This window comes from Myxine glutinosa, chromosome 7, assembly GCF_964187855.1.
Source record: "Myxine glutinosa chromosome 7, kmMyxGlut1.1, whole genome shotgun sequence".
NCBI classification, from domain to species: Eukaryota; Metazoa; Chordata; class Myxini; order Myxiniformes; family Myxinidae; genus Myxine; species Myxine glutinosa.
Window position 1 is genome coordinate 174,464,444 of NC_136267.1, and position 17,520 is coordinate 174,481,963.

General features: G+C 50.5%; 1 protein-coding gene across 3 annotated transcripts in view; it reads left to right on the top strand.

Annotated features, from left to right (window-relative positions):
- LOC137431847 (uncharacterized) overlaps positions 1-17,520 on the top strand; it is a 113,079-nt gene that overhangs the window by 82,788 nt on the left and 12,771 nt on the right. The window lies entirely within an intron of this gene.

Below are 17,520 nucleotides of genomic sequence, written 5' to 3' on the forward strand. Positions count from 1 at the left end.
GCCACTGACATGTGGTCCATAATGTGGTGCATCGATGCAGACAGCTGGTTCTGGGAATTTCGGGCGCACAATGGCCGACCCACGCACGCTCCCCTCGGCGCCCAACGGCGCTCAGGTCCTCATGTGGGAGACAAAAAGGGGGGACAAGACAGATGAGCGAGGGGTAAGGTCTCAAGGGTACACATCAAAAAGGCAATGCAAGGCGAAATGCGTACGGAGGGCGAAGTGAGAAAGCTCGTCCCTACCGTACGTCACCCCCCTGTTACCTAGCCCACCCTTGCCCTTACCCCATATGTACAAAACCTACACATTACCAATTCGTCACTACTGTCACGTCTTCCCTATATTTCCCCTATATCAAATTCGTCACCACAATCCCTCTACTTCAAAAATTTGCCATCATCAATTCATCATCAATCCTCATAAGGAGGCAGAGATGGAACATCAAAGCACAATGTCACACCCACGTCATGATGCGTCTCACATTCCAAACATTTGCACAATAAAAAATAATAAAACATGGCATGGTGTGGAGTTCCTGTCACCTCCGGTGAGTGGGTGCAGATGGTGCGAGGAGATCCTTCATCCTAACTATCCTCTAAATGACTTTAACACACTTTACACTACCCGGGGTCTTTCTCCGGCCAAACCATTGGCCCTCTTACACTATGGGTTCTAAAAACCAATTCCCATTGGCCAAACTGTGGTGCTTTTCAATTTGGGGTCTCACTCCCCCGATTCATCTCCCGGTGCCCTCGCACAATTTCTGGGCCGCGACGTGTAGCTCTCCCAACAGGTCTACCCACCTGCACACCTCCACCACTGTAGTTGCCACCCGAGCTTACCTAGCTCCTCACCCTAACCTATCTAACTGGGGGCAGCCCCTCTCCTGGCTCTGTCACCCCATGGTGCCCTCTGGCACTGGGCTACCCGGGTCCGTCCTCCGGATCCTCAGGCCCCATCCACAACAACTACTACCGGCTCCCAGAGCCCACCTGCGGCCTCACCTGGCCGACATCCTTACAGTGGTGGAGTGCCCAAACCAACTACACACACTAACAGGCTACACGCCCAGCCATTTCCACAACACTAATGCACCCATCCAAACATCATTCTGTCACCCGCACCACAGATGCCAATATCCAACCAGAATTTACCTGTACCCTCTACCTAACACTTACACTACCCGCCCCGGGTATCCGTGATGGGGGTCCACTCTTCCCCCATTCACACCTTCGCACCATCCACTCCACTCCACAATTTCCACCATCCTCACTCCACGACCATCCATTCCAATCCTCCAGACCATTTATTCCATACACCTGTCTTTCATTCACCTGTCGTTGCACACCTGTGCAATCCTACCTGGTGCCACCTGCACCCTCCTCCTCTTCCTGGACCAGTTGGTCAACACAACACACAATCACCACTACTCCCTCATACACTGCTCCACACACCTGTTCCGTTGCACACCTGTGCAATCACACCTGTTCAATTCTCACACACACGGCATCATCTCAGCTAACTACTCCCCTCTGAAACTTGCGCTTCCCAGTCGCCCCTTTAAACTATTGCGCTCCCACGTCATTATAATCCACACTAATCTACCTGCGTCCCCACTACAGGTATCAGTCACTAACTAAACTTAACGTCACCTAATGTCATCTTCTAGGGCCCTATCAATATAACCTAACCCACCCGGGCTAGTTTTCACTGCCATACACCCCATAAGCTATTGCGCATTTGCCCCCACAATGTGAGGGATGATGGATTTGCCATCCCACCACATTGGGGAGGTCCTACTATCAATTTCGCACACCTAAATCCAACCAACCAAAAATTTTCCATTTACTGCCAATTCTATTCACTTTTCTAAATTTTGTATCAAATCACTACTATCACTATCACCATCACCCGTCTACTTATTAGGTCCTCTCGGTGCGCCAATTCACATCTACAGCCCGGCTTCGTACAGCCGAGCAATGAACGCAGGTCGTTTTGTGCCAGCGGCTGGATACGTCCCGCATTCGGGGCAGGGACGGAGGCTTACCCGGGCCGAGATCCCATTCACCACCTCGGCGTGGAGCCATCCAATGTCCCGATCTCGACCTGCCGGCACGTCTCAATAGAAAGTGGTCGCCATGACGACCCTTCCTATCGGGCTGCCCGCTCCGCCCAGTGGAGCCCGGACGCGGCCGTTCCACGCGAGGCCCAGCGTGGATCGCGCACGGCGGTTCTTTCGAAACCGCCGTGGTTCGGATCCCCGCCGGTTCTCGCGGCACGCGAAGCCCGGCACGCACCGAGGGCCCGAGTCGGCTATAAGTCGTTCTAACCTTTAACCCGGTTATCGTCGACGCTTCACCTGCAGGCTTACATGCATACGCTACCCCTTTCGTGCTCATACATGCAGCCGTTCCCATTCTCCTCGTACCTTTCCTTACGCACCTCGGTACACTCACTCCGCTCACCGACTTGGTCACACACCTGACCACCGAACACCTTGGCACACATTCGTCGCTCGCACACCTCACCAACACACCTCTTCGCGCCCCTTTCTCGGTCACCTCCTCTGTGACAATCACAGGTGTGCTCTCACTCGCACACCCAACCACGTGCCTCACTACCAACTCAAATGTGCCTTCCCACACACGCTCTACCATTCCAGGTGTGCATCCTTGCTCACCTGTCACAACCAACTCACGCTCCGTTTCACTCTCACTACTCTCACCTCCACTCTTGACAGCGCACTCACCCTTACTCTCGACGGCACACTCTTTCCTCATGCACCCGTCCGTTACACACCTTTCTCGCGCATCCTCTCGCGCACACTTTTTCGTTACTTCCTCCGTAACACTCACCACACCGCGCTTCCCTGTGCTCCCTCGCACACGCGCTACGACCGGCTCACTCCTGACGGCACACTCACTCCTCGGCGTGCACTTTTTCCTCACACACCCCATGGTCGGACATTCTCGCACACCTCTTTTTTCGCACACCTGACCTGTCACATACTTCACCAACGGCCTTTCACGAACACCCGGATCCAAACCAATCCCCAAGCCGACTGAAGCTTTCCTCACATCATATACATTGCCACTCACCTCCGTACCTCGTCGCACCTCCTCTGCCACCTGCAAACTTTTTATTTGGTTAGTGAGCACCGCATCATGATTTGAACACAGACCTTGTACATATTCCATGACTTCCTCCTTTATCTCCCTCTTAGTTTCCCTCCGTCTCTTCTTAATTTCACTCACCCCCTCTTCCACCTCCTCTAATTTTTCCTTTACCTCCTTCAGCTCCCGGTGCGCCCCCTCTATTTCTTCCTCCATCGCTACTTTAACCGTTTCTATGTGCGTCCTTACCTCCCGGTCCTTCGTCTCCATTACTTCTGTCACCTCTTCCAACCTCTTCGTCAATCCCTCATGTACCATTTGACATTCCTTTTGTGTCGCTATTAATTCATTTTTAATGTCCTTTTGTGTTGCTTTTAAACCCCCGATGATTGCAGTGTTCTTTTCCACTTGGTCCGCTAGTTCCTTTTGTCCCACTGTCAGCTGTTCTACTCCTTTCGTCAGATCTTCTATTCCCCCCTGTAACTTTGCCGTATTATTTCTCACCTCTTTCTCTATACGCTTTTCGCCTCGCTTTACCTCCTCGCGTAGCCCCGAGACCTCCTCACTCACCCCTCGTCGTATTTCCTCCATCTGGTTCCCCATCTGTTCGATTTCCCGGGCGGATTGTTCCCCTATTTCCCGCAATTTGTCCTCCATCCTATTTTCTAACCCCATTAACCCATTTTTCACCCCCTCTAACTGATTCTCCTGGGCAGCCATTCTATTTTCCACCCCCGTTAACCCATGTTTCACCCCTTCTATCCCATTGTCTAACCCCTCAAATTTCTTGTCTAACTCCTTAAAATTATTGTCTAACCCCTTAAAATTATTGGCTAACCCCTCAACGGTACCCCTCGCTTCGTCCCTCATTACCCCCATTTGGTTTCCCATTACCCCCATTTCGTTTCCCATTACCCCCAATTGCTTATTCTGAGCCTCCATCCGGTTCCCCATTTGATCCATTTTTGCATTCAGTTGGGTCAAGAATAATCTGAGGTCAAACCCGGTTTGCCCAGCGTCCCCAGCCGCCACCGCGGGCTCGCCCTCCGCGGCGCCGCTATTTTGGGACCCTTCAACCACGTGCGCGAGCGCGCCATTTTGCGCGCCTGATATTCCCGCAACCACATTGCCATTTTCCTCCTCCCTTTCTTCCCCGAAGTCCTGGGTTACTTCTAACCCCTCTATCTCTCCCACCGGCATCCCGTCGCCTTGGACAGCCATGGCGCGATTTCAAAATTCGGGCTTTTCCTTTAAAACAAAACAAATTTCGGTATTTTATAATTTTGAGCGCGTGAAGCGCGCTCCGGGTCGATCTCACTCCCCGACACCAATTGTTACTCTAATAGTACAATTGGTGTTCCAAAATTTGGGCCTAACAAATTTAGTCCCAGGTCCGAATCCAACTCCTCGACACCAATTGTTACTGATCGCGGTTAGGATGTTATAGACCGAGCGGTGGTTTAAAACCGCGACCTAACAAAACTCACCCGATTCCACCCGAACGTTGGTTGTATCGCACCCTAGCTGCTCAATGAGGGAAAAGACAAAAGCGACGCAATGCAAGAGGAAAACGGAGACAAAAAAAAGGTTTGAAATACTACTACATTTATTCCTACTACTTACACACAAGCAAAAAGACAGAGGTCACGTTTATTTACAAGCACAAGACGCAGGTGACACAGTGCAAATTTAGCTTACCTACAGACTTAACTTATATCCCAGGACAGAACAAACAGAACGCTGACTCACGTGGGGAATGCCAGGGATGGCAGAAGGTGGATGGCTGGAGGGAGAGGAAAGGTCCAAGGGGGGTCCCGCAGCACAACCGGCGCGTTCAGCAGCCGCCGGTCCGTTTCGGCCCTGCTCCGAACCGCCGTTCAGGCCCCCTTTGGCGGTTGGGTGGCGCTGCTGCGGCCGCCTGCACTTGCCCTGCCAGGCCTTGTCTCACTCGTCACCACCGACTCCTCACCACCGCAACCAACTGACCACCGACTCCTTTCTCTGGCAACCGACTGTGACCAACTCCTTGCAACCGACTCCTCCTCTCTTTCTCTCAACCGACCCAGACCAACCCAGAGTGCATCTCTCTTTTTTCTTCTCTTGCAACCGACTCCTCCTCTCTTTCTCTCAACCGACCCAGACCAACCCAGAGTGCATCTCTCTTTCTTCTTCTCCTCTGGTTCACTTCCGGTTGCGCCCTTTTATAGCGCCCCCAGCGATCACGCCCCCCGGCGCTTTGGACACGCCCATCGGGGGTGCTCACCTCGGCCCTGGTTGGTCGCGCGACCCTCGGGCTCCGCCCTGGATGACGACAGGCGGCGCGCCCCTCCTCCCCTCTGACGAGGTGCGACACGCCTTTCTTCTCCGACCCGAGCCTCGTGGTCAATGGTGGTTATTGGAGGGGAGGTAATATGGGCAATCGAGGCTCGCCAATGACGAGAGGGGGATGTAATATGAGGTCATTGGAGGTTTTGGAGGGGATGGAAAGGGAGATTTTTGGGGATGGGAAGGAAAGGGGGTCTATTCTCTTTCACTGGTGCAATGGAGTACTTTTAATTAATGGGAGACACAGCCTTATCCTAAAACACAGAATAAGAGATAACTATCAAAAGAAAAGATATATCGTGTCCTGCATGTATGTTTTTTTATGGACTAACTACGGGAACGCCCTTTGACCTTTATACAACCACAACGGAGGGAGGAGGGGTGATATTTTACAACAACCTTTTACAACAACCTTTTACAACATTTTACCACCACCACAAAATAAAAAAACATTCTCATATTCACAACAATATATATATATATATATATATATATATATTGTTGCGGATATGAGGATTGCATTTTTTTGATTGTGTTGTATTGTATTGGAAATGGTGATGAACATTGTTGGATATGGCCCCTCCTGCCTCCAGAGTTGTATAAAGATAAAAAGGGCGTCTCGGTAATTAGTCCATAAAGCATCCACGTCAGCCAATCATAGAATACCCCTGTTCGATAGCTTATATCTTATTATGTGTCTTAGGGTAAGGCTGTGTCTCCCATTAACTTAAATACTCCATTGTACCAAGTGAAATAAGAATAGGTCCCCTTTCATTTCATTTCGATGGCCAACTGCATTTTGGGCGGTTTTCTCTTCAACCACCATTGGCCACGAGGCAGGGTTGGGGAAGAAAGGCGGGTCCCCACCTCGTCAGAGAGGGGAGGAGTGAGCCAGCCCCACTCGACCAACCATGAACAAGGGGTTTGGCTTGAGAGGGCGGAGAGAGAGCGTTTGGGGGAGGTTCGCAAAGGTTGAGGGGCGGGGCCTATATAACCCGCCGGTGGGGCGTTCCCAAGAGAGGTAAGTCCAGCAGTTGAGACAAGGAGGGAGGAGACAAGAGCTGGGTCGTCAGAGCTGAGCTGCGTGCTTGAGCCACCGAAACTGCCTCTACAGCAGCTTGAGCCACCGAAACTGCCTCTACAGCAGCTCGAGCCACCGAAACTGCAGCCACAGCAGCGTGGGGCCTGGACGGCAGTTTGGAGCAGGGCCGCGAAGGAACGGCGGCTGCCCAACGAGCCGATCGTGCTGCAGGACCAGTTGGACCTCCCTATCCCGCCAGCCATCCACCAGCCATCCCTATCATCATTCCCCGTGTAAGTGTGTTCGTAGTCTGTCTTTTGTCTTGTCCCTGGGTAGTAAGTAAGCCTGTTAGATAAGCTAAAGATTTCACTGTGTCACCTGCGTCTCATGTCCCTGTAAATAAACGTGACTGCTTTCTTTTTGCTTATATGTGTGAATAACAATAAACCCAGTTACCCTTCTGTACGGCTTCTTTCTCTTTGCATTCGGTCGCTTTAGAGTTTTCCAGATTGAGCAGCTGCGGTGCGATACGGCCAATGTTTGGGTTGAATCGGGTTTTAGTCGGGGGAATAACTGTTCGGTCGCGGAGCCTCCGCTCGGCAAATATAACATCTAATCCGCGGTCCGTAACAAATTGGTGTCGGGGAGTGAGATACGAGGCCCGAAGCGCGCTTAACGCGCTCAAAATTACGAGCTGCTGAAAATTTGTGTTTTAAAGCAAAACCCGAATTTTGAAATCGCGCCATGGCTGGTCAAGGCGACGGGATGTCGGTGGGAGGGATAGACGGGGTGGAATCGACCCAGGACCTAGGGGAAATGTATATGGAGGATGTGGTTGAGGGGGTATCAGGCGCACAAGATGGCGTCCTCGCGCACGTGGTTGTAGCGGCACCAAATTTTGCCGCGCCCGTGACCGTAGCCGCACCAAATTGCGCTGCGCACGTGGTCGCGGCAGCCGAGCCAGAGATGCCAGAGTACATGCGAGTCTTTATGATTCAAATGATGGCAAAAATGGATGCTCAGGGTGAGTGGATAAGGGACGAATTGAGGGCTGACAGTGAGCGATTGGGGGGCGAAATGGGGAGCAAAATGGACGAATTGAGGGCTGATAGTGAGCGATTGGGGGGTGAAATGGGGAGCAAAATGGGCGGCAAAATGGGCGAAATGGGGGGCAAAATGGGAGAAATGGGGGAACGGCTAGAAGCTAAATTTGAGGGGTTAGACAATGGGATAAAAGAGGTAAAGAATGGGTTAACGGGGGTGGAAAATAGAATGGCTGCCCAGGAGAATCAGTTAGAGGGGGTGAAAAAAGGGTTAATGGGGTTAGAAAATAGGATGGAAGACAAATTGCGGGAAATAGGGGAGCAATCCGCCCGGGAAATCGAACAGATGGGGAACCAGATAGAGGAGGTGAAAATCGGGTGAGAAAGTAAATTGGATGCTCAGAGGGATGAATTGGGACAGATGAGGGTGGCATCTACAAAAGCGAGGGAGGAGATGAAAAAGGAGATACGACGAGGTGTAAGTGAGGAGGTCTCGGGGGTACGCGAGGAGGTAAAGCGAGGCGAAAAGCGTATAGAGAAAGAGGTGAGAAATGGAACGGCTAGGTTACAAGGGGGAATAGAAGATCTGACGGAGGAGGTGGAACAGCTGACAGAGGGACAAACGGAGTTAGTGGAGCAGGTTCAAAGGAACACTGCGGTACTAGGAGGGTTAAAAGCGACACAAAACGACATAAAAAATGACTTGATAGCAACACAGAGGCAATGTCAGATGGTACGTGAGGGACTGACAACGAGGTTGGACGAGGTGACAGAGATAATGGAGACAAAGGACCGGCAGGTGAGGACGCACATAGAAACGGTTAAGGTAGCCTTAGAGGACGAACTTGAGGAGACGCACCGGGAAATAAAAGAGGTGAGCAAAAATTAGAGGAAGTGGAAGAAGAGGTGAGTGAAATTAAGAAGAGACGGACAGAAACTAAGAGAGAAATACAGGAGGAGGTGATGGAATATGTGCAAGGTCGGTGCTCAACTCATAATGGTGTGCTCACTAACCAAATAAAGAGTTTGCAGGTGGTGAAGGAGGTGCGGAGACGAGGTGCCAAGGTGAGTGGCGATATACGTGGAAATGTACATGATGTGAGGGGAGCTTCAGTCGGCTTGGGGGTTGATGTGGACCCGGGTGTTCCTGAGAGGCCGTTGGTGAAGTGTGCGACAGGTACGGTGTACAAAAAAAGAGGTGTGCGAGAATGTCCGACCATGGGGTGTGTGAGGAAAAAGTGCGCGCCGAGGAGTGAGTGTGCTGTCGAGAGTGAGTCGGTCGTAGCGCGTGTGCGAGGGAGCACATGGAAGCGCGTAGTGAGAAGTGTTACAGAGGATGTAACGGAAGCATGCACGCCTGTGGTGAGTGTTACGGAGGAAGTAACGAAAGAGTGTGCGCAAGAGGATGCGTGGGAAAGGTGTGTAACGGACGGGTGCATGGGGAAAGAGTGCACTGTCAAGAGTGAGGGAGAATGCATGCCTGTGGTGAATGTTACAGAGGGTGTAACGGGAGAGTGTGCGCAAGAGTGTGCGCGAGAAAGGTGTGTAACGGATGGGTGCATGAGGAAAGAGTGCGCTGTCGAGAGTAAGGGTGAGTGCGCTGTCAAGAGTGGAGGTGAGAGTAGTGAGAGTGACACGGAGCGTGAGTTGGTTGTGACAGGTGAGCGAGTATGTACACCTGGAATGGAAGGATGCACACCTGGAATGGTAGAGCGTGTGTGGGAATGCACACTTGAGTTGGTAGTGAGGCACGTGGTTGGGTGTGCGAGTGAGAGCACACGTGTGAGTGTCACAGAGGAGGTGACCGAGAAGGGGGCGCGAAGAGGTGTGTTGGTGAGGTGTGCGAGCGACGAGTGTGTGCCAAGGTGTTCGGTGGTCAGGTGTGTGACCAAGTCTGTGAGCGAAAGAACGAATGCAATGACGAAGTATGCGGGGTGTACGGGCGGCGTTGGAACACCGAGCTCAGTGAGGGTGAAAGGGGTAGCGTATGCGTGTAAGCATGCAGGTGAGGCATCGACGGTAACCGGGGTAGCGGTTAGAACGACATTTAGCCGAATCGGGCCCTCAGTGCGCGTCGGGCAGCTTCGCGTGCCGTGAGGACCAGCGGGGATCCGAACCACGGCGGGTTCGAAAGGACCGCCGTACGTGATCCACGCTGGGCCGCGTTTGGAACGGCCGCGTCCGTGCTCCGCTAGGCGGAACGGGCAGCCCGATAGGAAGGGTCGTCATGGCGACCCCTTTTTGTTGAGGCGCTCCGGCAGGTCGAGATCGGGCAATTGGATGGCTCCGTGCCGAGGGGGTGCGTGGGATCTCGGCCCGGGTAAGCGTCCTTCCCTGCACCGAGTGTCGGACGTATCCAGCCGCCGGCACCAAACAACCCGCATTCATTGCTCGGCTTTACGAAGCCGGGCTGTGGAAGTGAATTGGCGCACCGAGAGGCACTAGTGAGAAGACTGATGATGATAATAGTGATAGTGGTTTTGATCCGAAATTTAGAAAAGTGAATAGAATTGGCAGTAATTGGCAAATTTTTGATTGGTTGGAATTTGGTGTGCAAAATTGATAGTAAGAGATGCCCCATGTGATGGGATGGCCAATCCACCATCCCTCACAGCGGGGGGGCAAAGGAGCACTAGTTTATGGGGTTGATGGCAGTGAAAACTAGCCCGGGAGGGTTAGGATATATCGTGTGTAGGGCCCTAGAGATTGACATTAGGTAACGTTAAGGTTTAGTTAGTGACTGATACCTGTAGCGGGGATGCAGGTAGTTTAGTGTGGATGATAATGACGTGGGAGCGCAATAGTTTAAAGGGACGACTGGGAAGCGCAAGTTTCAGAGGGGAGTAGTTAGATGAGATGATGCCGTGTGTTTGAGGATTGAACAGGTGAGATTGAACAGGTGTGATTGCACAGGTGTGCAACTGGACAGGTGTGTGGAGCAGTGTATGAGTGAGTGAAGGTGATTGTGTATTGTGCTGACCAAATGGTCCAGGAAGAGGAGGAGGGTGCAGGTGGCACCAGGTGTGAGTGCACAGGTGTGCACCAACAGGTGTATGAAAAGAATGGTTGTGTGAAATACGTGGAGTGTGGAATAAATGGCAGTGTGGGATATATGGCGTATTGGAATGGATGGTCGTGGAGTGAGTATGGTGGAAATTGTGGAGTGGAGTGGATGGTGCGAAGGTGTGAATGGGGGAAGAGTGGACCCCCATCACGAATACCCGGGGCGGGTAGTGTAAGTGTTAGGTAGAGGGTATAGGTAAATTGTGGTTGGATATTGGCATCTGTGGTGCGGGTGAGAAAATGGTATTTGGATGGGTGCATTAGTGTTGTGGAAATGGCTGGGCGTGTAGCCTGTTAGTGTGTGTAGTTGGTTTGGGCACTCTACCATTGTGAGGATGTCGGCCAGGTGAGGCCGCAGGTGGGCTCTGGGAGCCGGTAGTTGTGGATGGGGCCCGAGGATCCGGAGGACGGACCCGGGTAGCCCAGTGCCAGAGGGCACCAAGGGGTGACAGAGCCAGGAGGGGCCTTCCCCAGTAGATAGGTTAAGGTGAGGAGCTAGGTAAGCTCGGGTGGCAACTACAGTGGTGGAGGTGTGCAGGTGGGTAGACTTGCTGGGAGAGCTACACGTCACAGCCCAGAAATTGTGCAAGGGCACCGGGAGATGAATCGGGGGAGTGAGACCCCAAATTTAGAAGCACCACAGTTTGGTCAATGGGAATTGGTTATTAGAACCCATAGTGTAAGTGGCCAATGGATTGGCAGGGAAAGACCCCGGGTAGTGTAACGTGTGTTAAAGTCATTAAGAGGATAGTTAGGATTGGAGTCTCCTCGCACCATCTGCATCCACTCACCTGAGGTGCAGGTACTCCACACCATGCCATGTTTTGATTATTTTTTATGTGCAAATGTTTTGGATTGTGAGACGCATCATGACGTGGGTGTGACATTGTGCTTGAGGTTCCATCTCTTCCTCCTTATGAGGATTGATGATGAATTGGGTGATGGCAAATTTTGAAGTAGAGGGATTGTGGAGACGAATTTGGTATAGGGGAAATATGGGAAAGACGTGACAGTAGTGACGAATTTGTAATGTGTAGATTTTGTACATATGGGGTAAGGGCAAGGGTAGTGTAGGTGACAGGGGGGTGACGTACGGTAGGGACGAGCTTTCTCACTTCGCCCTCCGTACGCATTTCGCCTTGCATTGCCTTATTGATGTGTACCCTTGTGACCTTACCCCTCACTCATTTGTCTTTCCCCTTTTTTTTCTCCCACATGACCTGTGCGCCATTGGGCGCCGAGGGGAGCGTGCGTGAGTCGGCCATTGTGCGCCCGGAACTCCCAGAACCAGCTGTCTGCATCGATGCACCACATGATGGACCACATGTCTGTGGCCGATCACCACTTATGGACCCCATGGGTTGGGGCATGGCCCCTCTGCTGGAACCGGCCATGAGGGCCCGAAATCTTGCTGGCGGACCTTGGCCACAGGGCACCGATGCCCCACAGGTGAACCACACGTAGTCGGCCTGGTGGGCCATAAATAAATAAAAAGGACACGTTGGGTGCAAGTTTTAATACAAATAGGCCGCCAGCAAAGAAGGTGACAACAACTGGAAGAAATAATAATAGCCAGCAGAGGGAGCCGAAGAGCAAGAGACCACCTGCAGGGTGAGGGGTTGTTGGTTTATTTTTATTCATTGAACAATGGTGACTGCACCGATTGGTGCTTGGGGGTGTATTGGTGCGTTATGGGTGCTTTCATGGTGCGTCGATGCAGAGCAGACTGTCTCCCCCCCCCCCCAGAAAGAACAATCACAGGCCCTGGGTTAGTTTTGTAAATAAAAGTAGCGTCAATTGTAAATAATGCTCCCCACCGTCAGTGTATAGTTTGAAGACCATTCCGCAATTCGGTTAACTGTGGGCGTAAGTCTGTTAGGCAGGGTGCAATGGAGCAGCGGGACACATTTATTTATGTTTTAAAACTGTCGCACTCAGGGTCAGGTTAAAAGTAGAGGGAACTACACCTACGTGTCACACTAACTTAAAGTTGTAGGCCCGGGACGTGCCTAAGAGGAGGAGGGTGCAGTGTTGCAGATATGAGGATTGCATTTTTTTGATTGTGTTGTATTGTATTGGAAATGGTGATGAACATTGTTGGATATGGCCCCTCCTGCCTCCAGAGCTGTATAAAGATAAAAAGGGCGTCTCGGTAATTAGTCCATAAAGCATCCACGTCAGCCAATCATAGAATACCCCTGTTCAATAGCTTATATCTTATTATGTGTCTTAGGGTAAGGCTGTGTCCCCCATTAACTTAAATACTCCATTGTACCAAGTGAAATAAGAATAGGTCCCCTTTCATTTCATTTCGATGGCCAACTGCATTTTGGGCGGTTTTCTCTTCAACCACCATTGGCCACGAGGCAGGGTTGGGGAAGAAAGGCGGGTCCCCACCTCGTCAGAGAGGGGAGGAGTGAGCCAGCCCCACTCGACCAACCATGAACAAGGGGTTTGGCTTGAGAGGGCGGAGAGAGAGCGTTTGGGGGAGGTTCGCAAAGGTTGAGGGGCGGGGCCTATATAACCCGCCGGCGGGGCGTTCCCAAGAGAGATAAGTCCAGCAGTTGAGACAAGGAGGGAGGAGACAAGAGCTGGGTCGTCAGAGCTGAGCTGCGTGCTCGAGCCACCGAAACTGCATCTACAGCAGCTTGAGCCACCGAAACTGCATCTACAGCAGCTCGAGCCACTGAAACTGCAGCCACAGCAGCGTGGGGCCTGGACGGCAGTTTGGAGCAGGGCCGCGAAGGAACGGCGGCTGCCCAACGAGCCGATCGTGCTGCAGGACCAGTTGGACCTCCCTATCCCGCCAGCCATCCACCAGCCATCCCTATCATCATTCCCCGTGTAAGTGTGTTCGTAGTCTGTCTTTTGTCTTGTCCCTGGGTAGTAAGTAAGCCTGTTAGATAAGCTAAAGATTTCACTGTGTCACCTGCGTCTCATGTCCCTGTAAATAAACGTGACTGCTTTCTTTTTGCTTATATGTGTGAATAACAATAAACCCAGTTACTCTTCTGTACGTCTTCTTCCTCTTTGCATTCGGTCGCTTTAGAGTTTTCCAGATTGAACAGCTGCGGTGCGATACGGCCAACGTTTGGGTTGAATCGGGTTTTAGTCGGGGGAATAACTGTTAGGTCGCGGAGCCTCCGCTCGGCAAATATAACATCTAATCCGCAGTCCGTAACAATATATATATATATATTTATTTTTTTGTATACAAGATTGAGGCTCGTTTAAGAGCTAGAGATATGTCAAGGGAGACGGCTCTGATTTCCTGTTTGGCATTAAGGACCTCCATCCATTGTTGAGACAGCAGAAGCAGCATGTCCAGAGTCGATGGACTTGGTCTGAATCCAAATTGATGATCTGAGATCAAGCCATTGGAGAGAGGAAGGATTTAATATCAGAATCGATGATGGATTCCATGACCTTGCTGATTATTGGGAGCAGGCTGATTGGTCTGTCGTTGCAAGGATCCGTTTTTGCACCTTTTTTATGTAAAGCTGTAATGTTGGCTGATTTCCAAGCTGATGGCAGATGACCTTGAGCAAAAGAGAGGGTGAAGAGAACAGAGAGATGGTGAGATAGAGCGGCAGAGCAGGATATTTGACCAGACGCCACCAGGATTTGGAGGAGGGAGACAGGTTTGAGAGTTCAGTCTTGAAAGTAGATAGATATGTTTACTGGCTCTCCTGAGGGTAGACACACACTTGTTCCGAGCTTGGTGGAAGGGATTGTGATTGCTATCAGTTGGATTTGCCTTCCAAGAGGCGAAGGCAAGTTGTTTTAGGGCAACTGCCTCACCACAAGATTCAGTGTACCATGGATGGGAAGAAGGGTATGATAACTGAAGACGAGATGGGATAAATCTGTGCAAGAGAGAGAGAGAGCAATTTACCTTGGAAGAATTCCCAGGATTGGTTGATGTCAGAGGCAGTAGAGGGAAGTTCGTCATAACCAAGTCAAGAAGAGATGATGCTCCGTTGACTGAGATCCTGGTCGGGAAATTGACAGATTGCCAGTCCCAATGAGGCGCAGAAGTCCTTTGCTGAGATGCCATGGCTGGTGAGAGAGGTACCCCCACCCAGCCAGCTGGCATGATGACAGTTGAAGTCGCCACATATGAGGACGAGGGAGTTGGGATGAGTGGATAGAAGTTGGTCCATTTTGTCAGACAGTGAGATGTCAATGGAGTCATCACTGTTTGATGGACAGTACAACACACATTTGAACAAAAGGTGGGAGCGGAGAGGAAGCCGTAACCAGAGGTACTGCTGGGGGTGTGGTGGAGGGAGGGCAGTGCAGTGAGAGTGAGGAAGAGTTTTCGATAAAGATAGCAAACCCACCACTAGGACGAGGCTCGGGTCTATCATTCCGGAGGAGGGAGTAACCAGGGAGAGATATTAAGCAATCAGAGACATCTTGAAGGAGGAAAGTTTCTGTTAAGGAGATTAAGTCTGGTTTGTCAGAAGTAACCTGTATGGAGAGATCAGTCGGGTTTGAGTGAAGGCCCCGGATGTTTGAGGTCCATACCGTTAAGGAAGAGGAAGGGGAGCATCAGATACAGGATAGGGGAGGGGTCTGGTAAGATGAGAAGAGGAGGAGAAGGTAGGGAGAGCTGTTGATAGTGTGTCGGAGATTTCAGAAGAGCTAGGAGAAAGGGAAGGATGAGGAGGACAAAAGGTTTGATGGTGATTGAAAGAGGCACAGTGATGTGTTGTTTGAGGGGTTGGGCAGAGCAAAGAAGAAGGTTGTAGGAGGTGGAGGTATGAGTTGGAAGGGAAAGGCAGCAGGGAGGAGGCAGATTTGAGGAGGAGGGGTGAGAGGGGAGAATTGGAGAAAAATGGAGGGTGGGGATATTTTAAAGGGAGGGGGGAGTTTTGAAGGGGAGGGGCGAGGGGGGAATTTAGGAGGGGTGGTGCGAGGGGAAGTTTGGGAGGGGAGGAGTGAGGGGGGAATTTGGGAGCGGAGGGGTGAGGGGGGAGATTTGAAGGGGAGGGGTGGGGGAGTTTAGGAGGGGAGGGGCGAAGGGAGATGTCGGTGGATACGTTGAGTCTCGCGAGGACTCTGTTCCACCTTCTGAAACCTGCAAATGGAATCCAGTGGCAGAAATCTTTACATTTCCTAATATATCTCATCTCTGCTAATTATGTTCTTGTACTTTACTTTGAAAAGGCCAAACTACAAACAATATTAATGCTCAATTCGATGTGCATATAAAGAATGAAATTTTGAAGAAGCAAGTAAAAAATATATATACATAGACAGTCATGGCCAAAGATATTGGCACCATTGTACTTTTTTCAAATAACTCACCATTTTCTCCAAACATAAGTTGAAACGGACAAAAGTATTTGGTCTCCACAATTCTTTATTACGCTTCCCATAGCCATGAATGAGCTTCCTACACCTCTCTACTGGCAGTTGGGTCCACTCTTCTTGTGTAAGCTGCTCCAGTTTCCCCGAGATTTGAAGGGTTCCTTCTCCCAACTGCTGTTTTCAGATCTCCCCACACGTGTTCAATGGGATTTAGATCAGGACTCATTGCTGGCCACTTCAGAGCAGTCCAGTGTTTTGTCTTGAACCATTCCTGGGTGCTTTTTGAAATGTGTTTGGGGTCATTGCCCTGCTGCAAGACCCATGACCTTCGACGGAGACCCAGCTTTCTGACACTGGGTTGAACATTGCGCTCCAAAATGCCTTGGTAATCTCCTGATTTCATGATGCCCTGCACACATTCAAGGTACCCAATGCCAGAGGCAGCACAGCAACCCCAAAACATCACTGAACCTCCTCAATGTTTGACTGTAGGGAAGGTGTTCTTTTCTTTGAAGGCTTCATTTTTTTTCTGTAAACATAGAGATGATGTGCTTTACCAAAGAGCTCCAATTTGGTCTCGTCTGTCCACAGGACATTCTCCCAGAAGGATTTTAGCTTGTTCTGGTGTGTTTTGGAATACTCCAGTCAGGCTTTCTTATGTCTCTCTCTCAGCAGTGGGGTCCTCCTGGGTCTGCTACCATATAACCCCCTTTCATTGAGTTGGTGATGGATGGTGCAAGTTGAAACTGTCGTACTTTGTGTCTGAAGATCAGCTTGAATCTGTTTGGGAGTTGATTGAGGTGCTTTCTCCACCATTCGAACAATTCTTCGCTGCAATCTTCGATCAAGTTTTCTCTTGTGGCCACGTCCAGGGAAGTTGGCTACAGTGCCATGGGCCTTAAACCTCCTGATAACATTGCGTACGGTGAACACAGGAACATAAAGGTCTCTGGAAATGGACTTGTAGCATTGAGATTGTCCAATGTCCATGCTTGGCTCCAATCTTGTATCTGACCTCCTCAGACAATTCTCTGGTTTTCTTTCTTTTCTCCATGCTCATTGCAGTACACACAGTGACACAAAACAGCAGAATGACTGCTTTTCTCCATTCAAACTGGTTGAATGAGTGATTTGTATATCGCAGTCACCTGCGACTCACCATAGGTTAGTTCAATTCCAAAGTAAAGGAGAATCACCTTCTTGAAATCTAATTATTTCTAACAACTTTCTTAAAGGTGCCTATAATATTGTCCGGGCCATTTTAGAATTTCTGTATGGAATAAGCTAAGATTTTGTAATTTTTTCGGCTTTTTTTGTTTTTTTTCCACTGCAAAGCAAATAAATACATTTGTGGATATCAAATGATTTTTTAATTTCAACAATTTTCTGGAAGAAATGGTGCATTATTTGAAAAAACTGCAAGGGTGCCAATATTTTTGGCCACGACTGTGTACATCACCATTGAAGATAAACTGTCCTTCAGTTTGTCTTTACATGTGGTGGTGGTTGGTGGTGGTGGTTGGTATGCATCCCGTCGCTGCTTGGCTTCAGCATTCTCTGGAATTGCGGCTGTGCTGCTGATGCAGTGCCCCATATTACCAGTGATTGGTACTCATTTTTCCAACCTCGAAAAGAT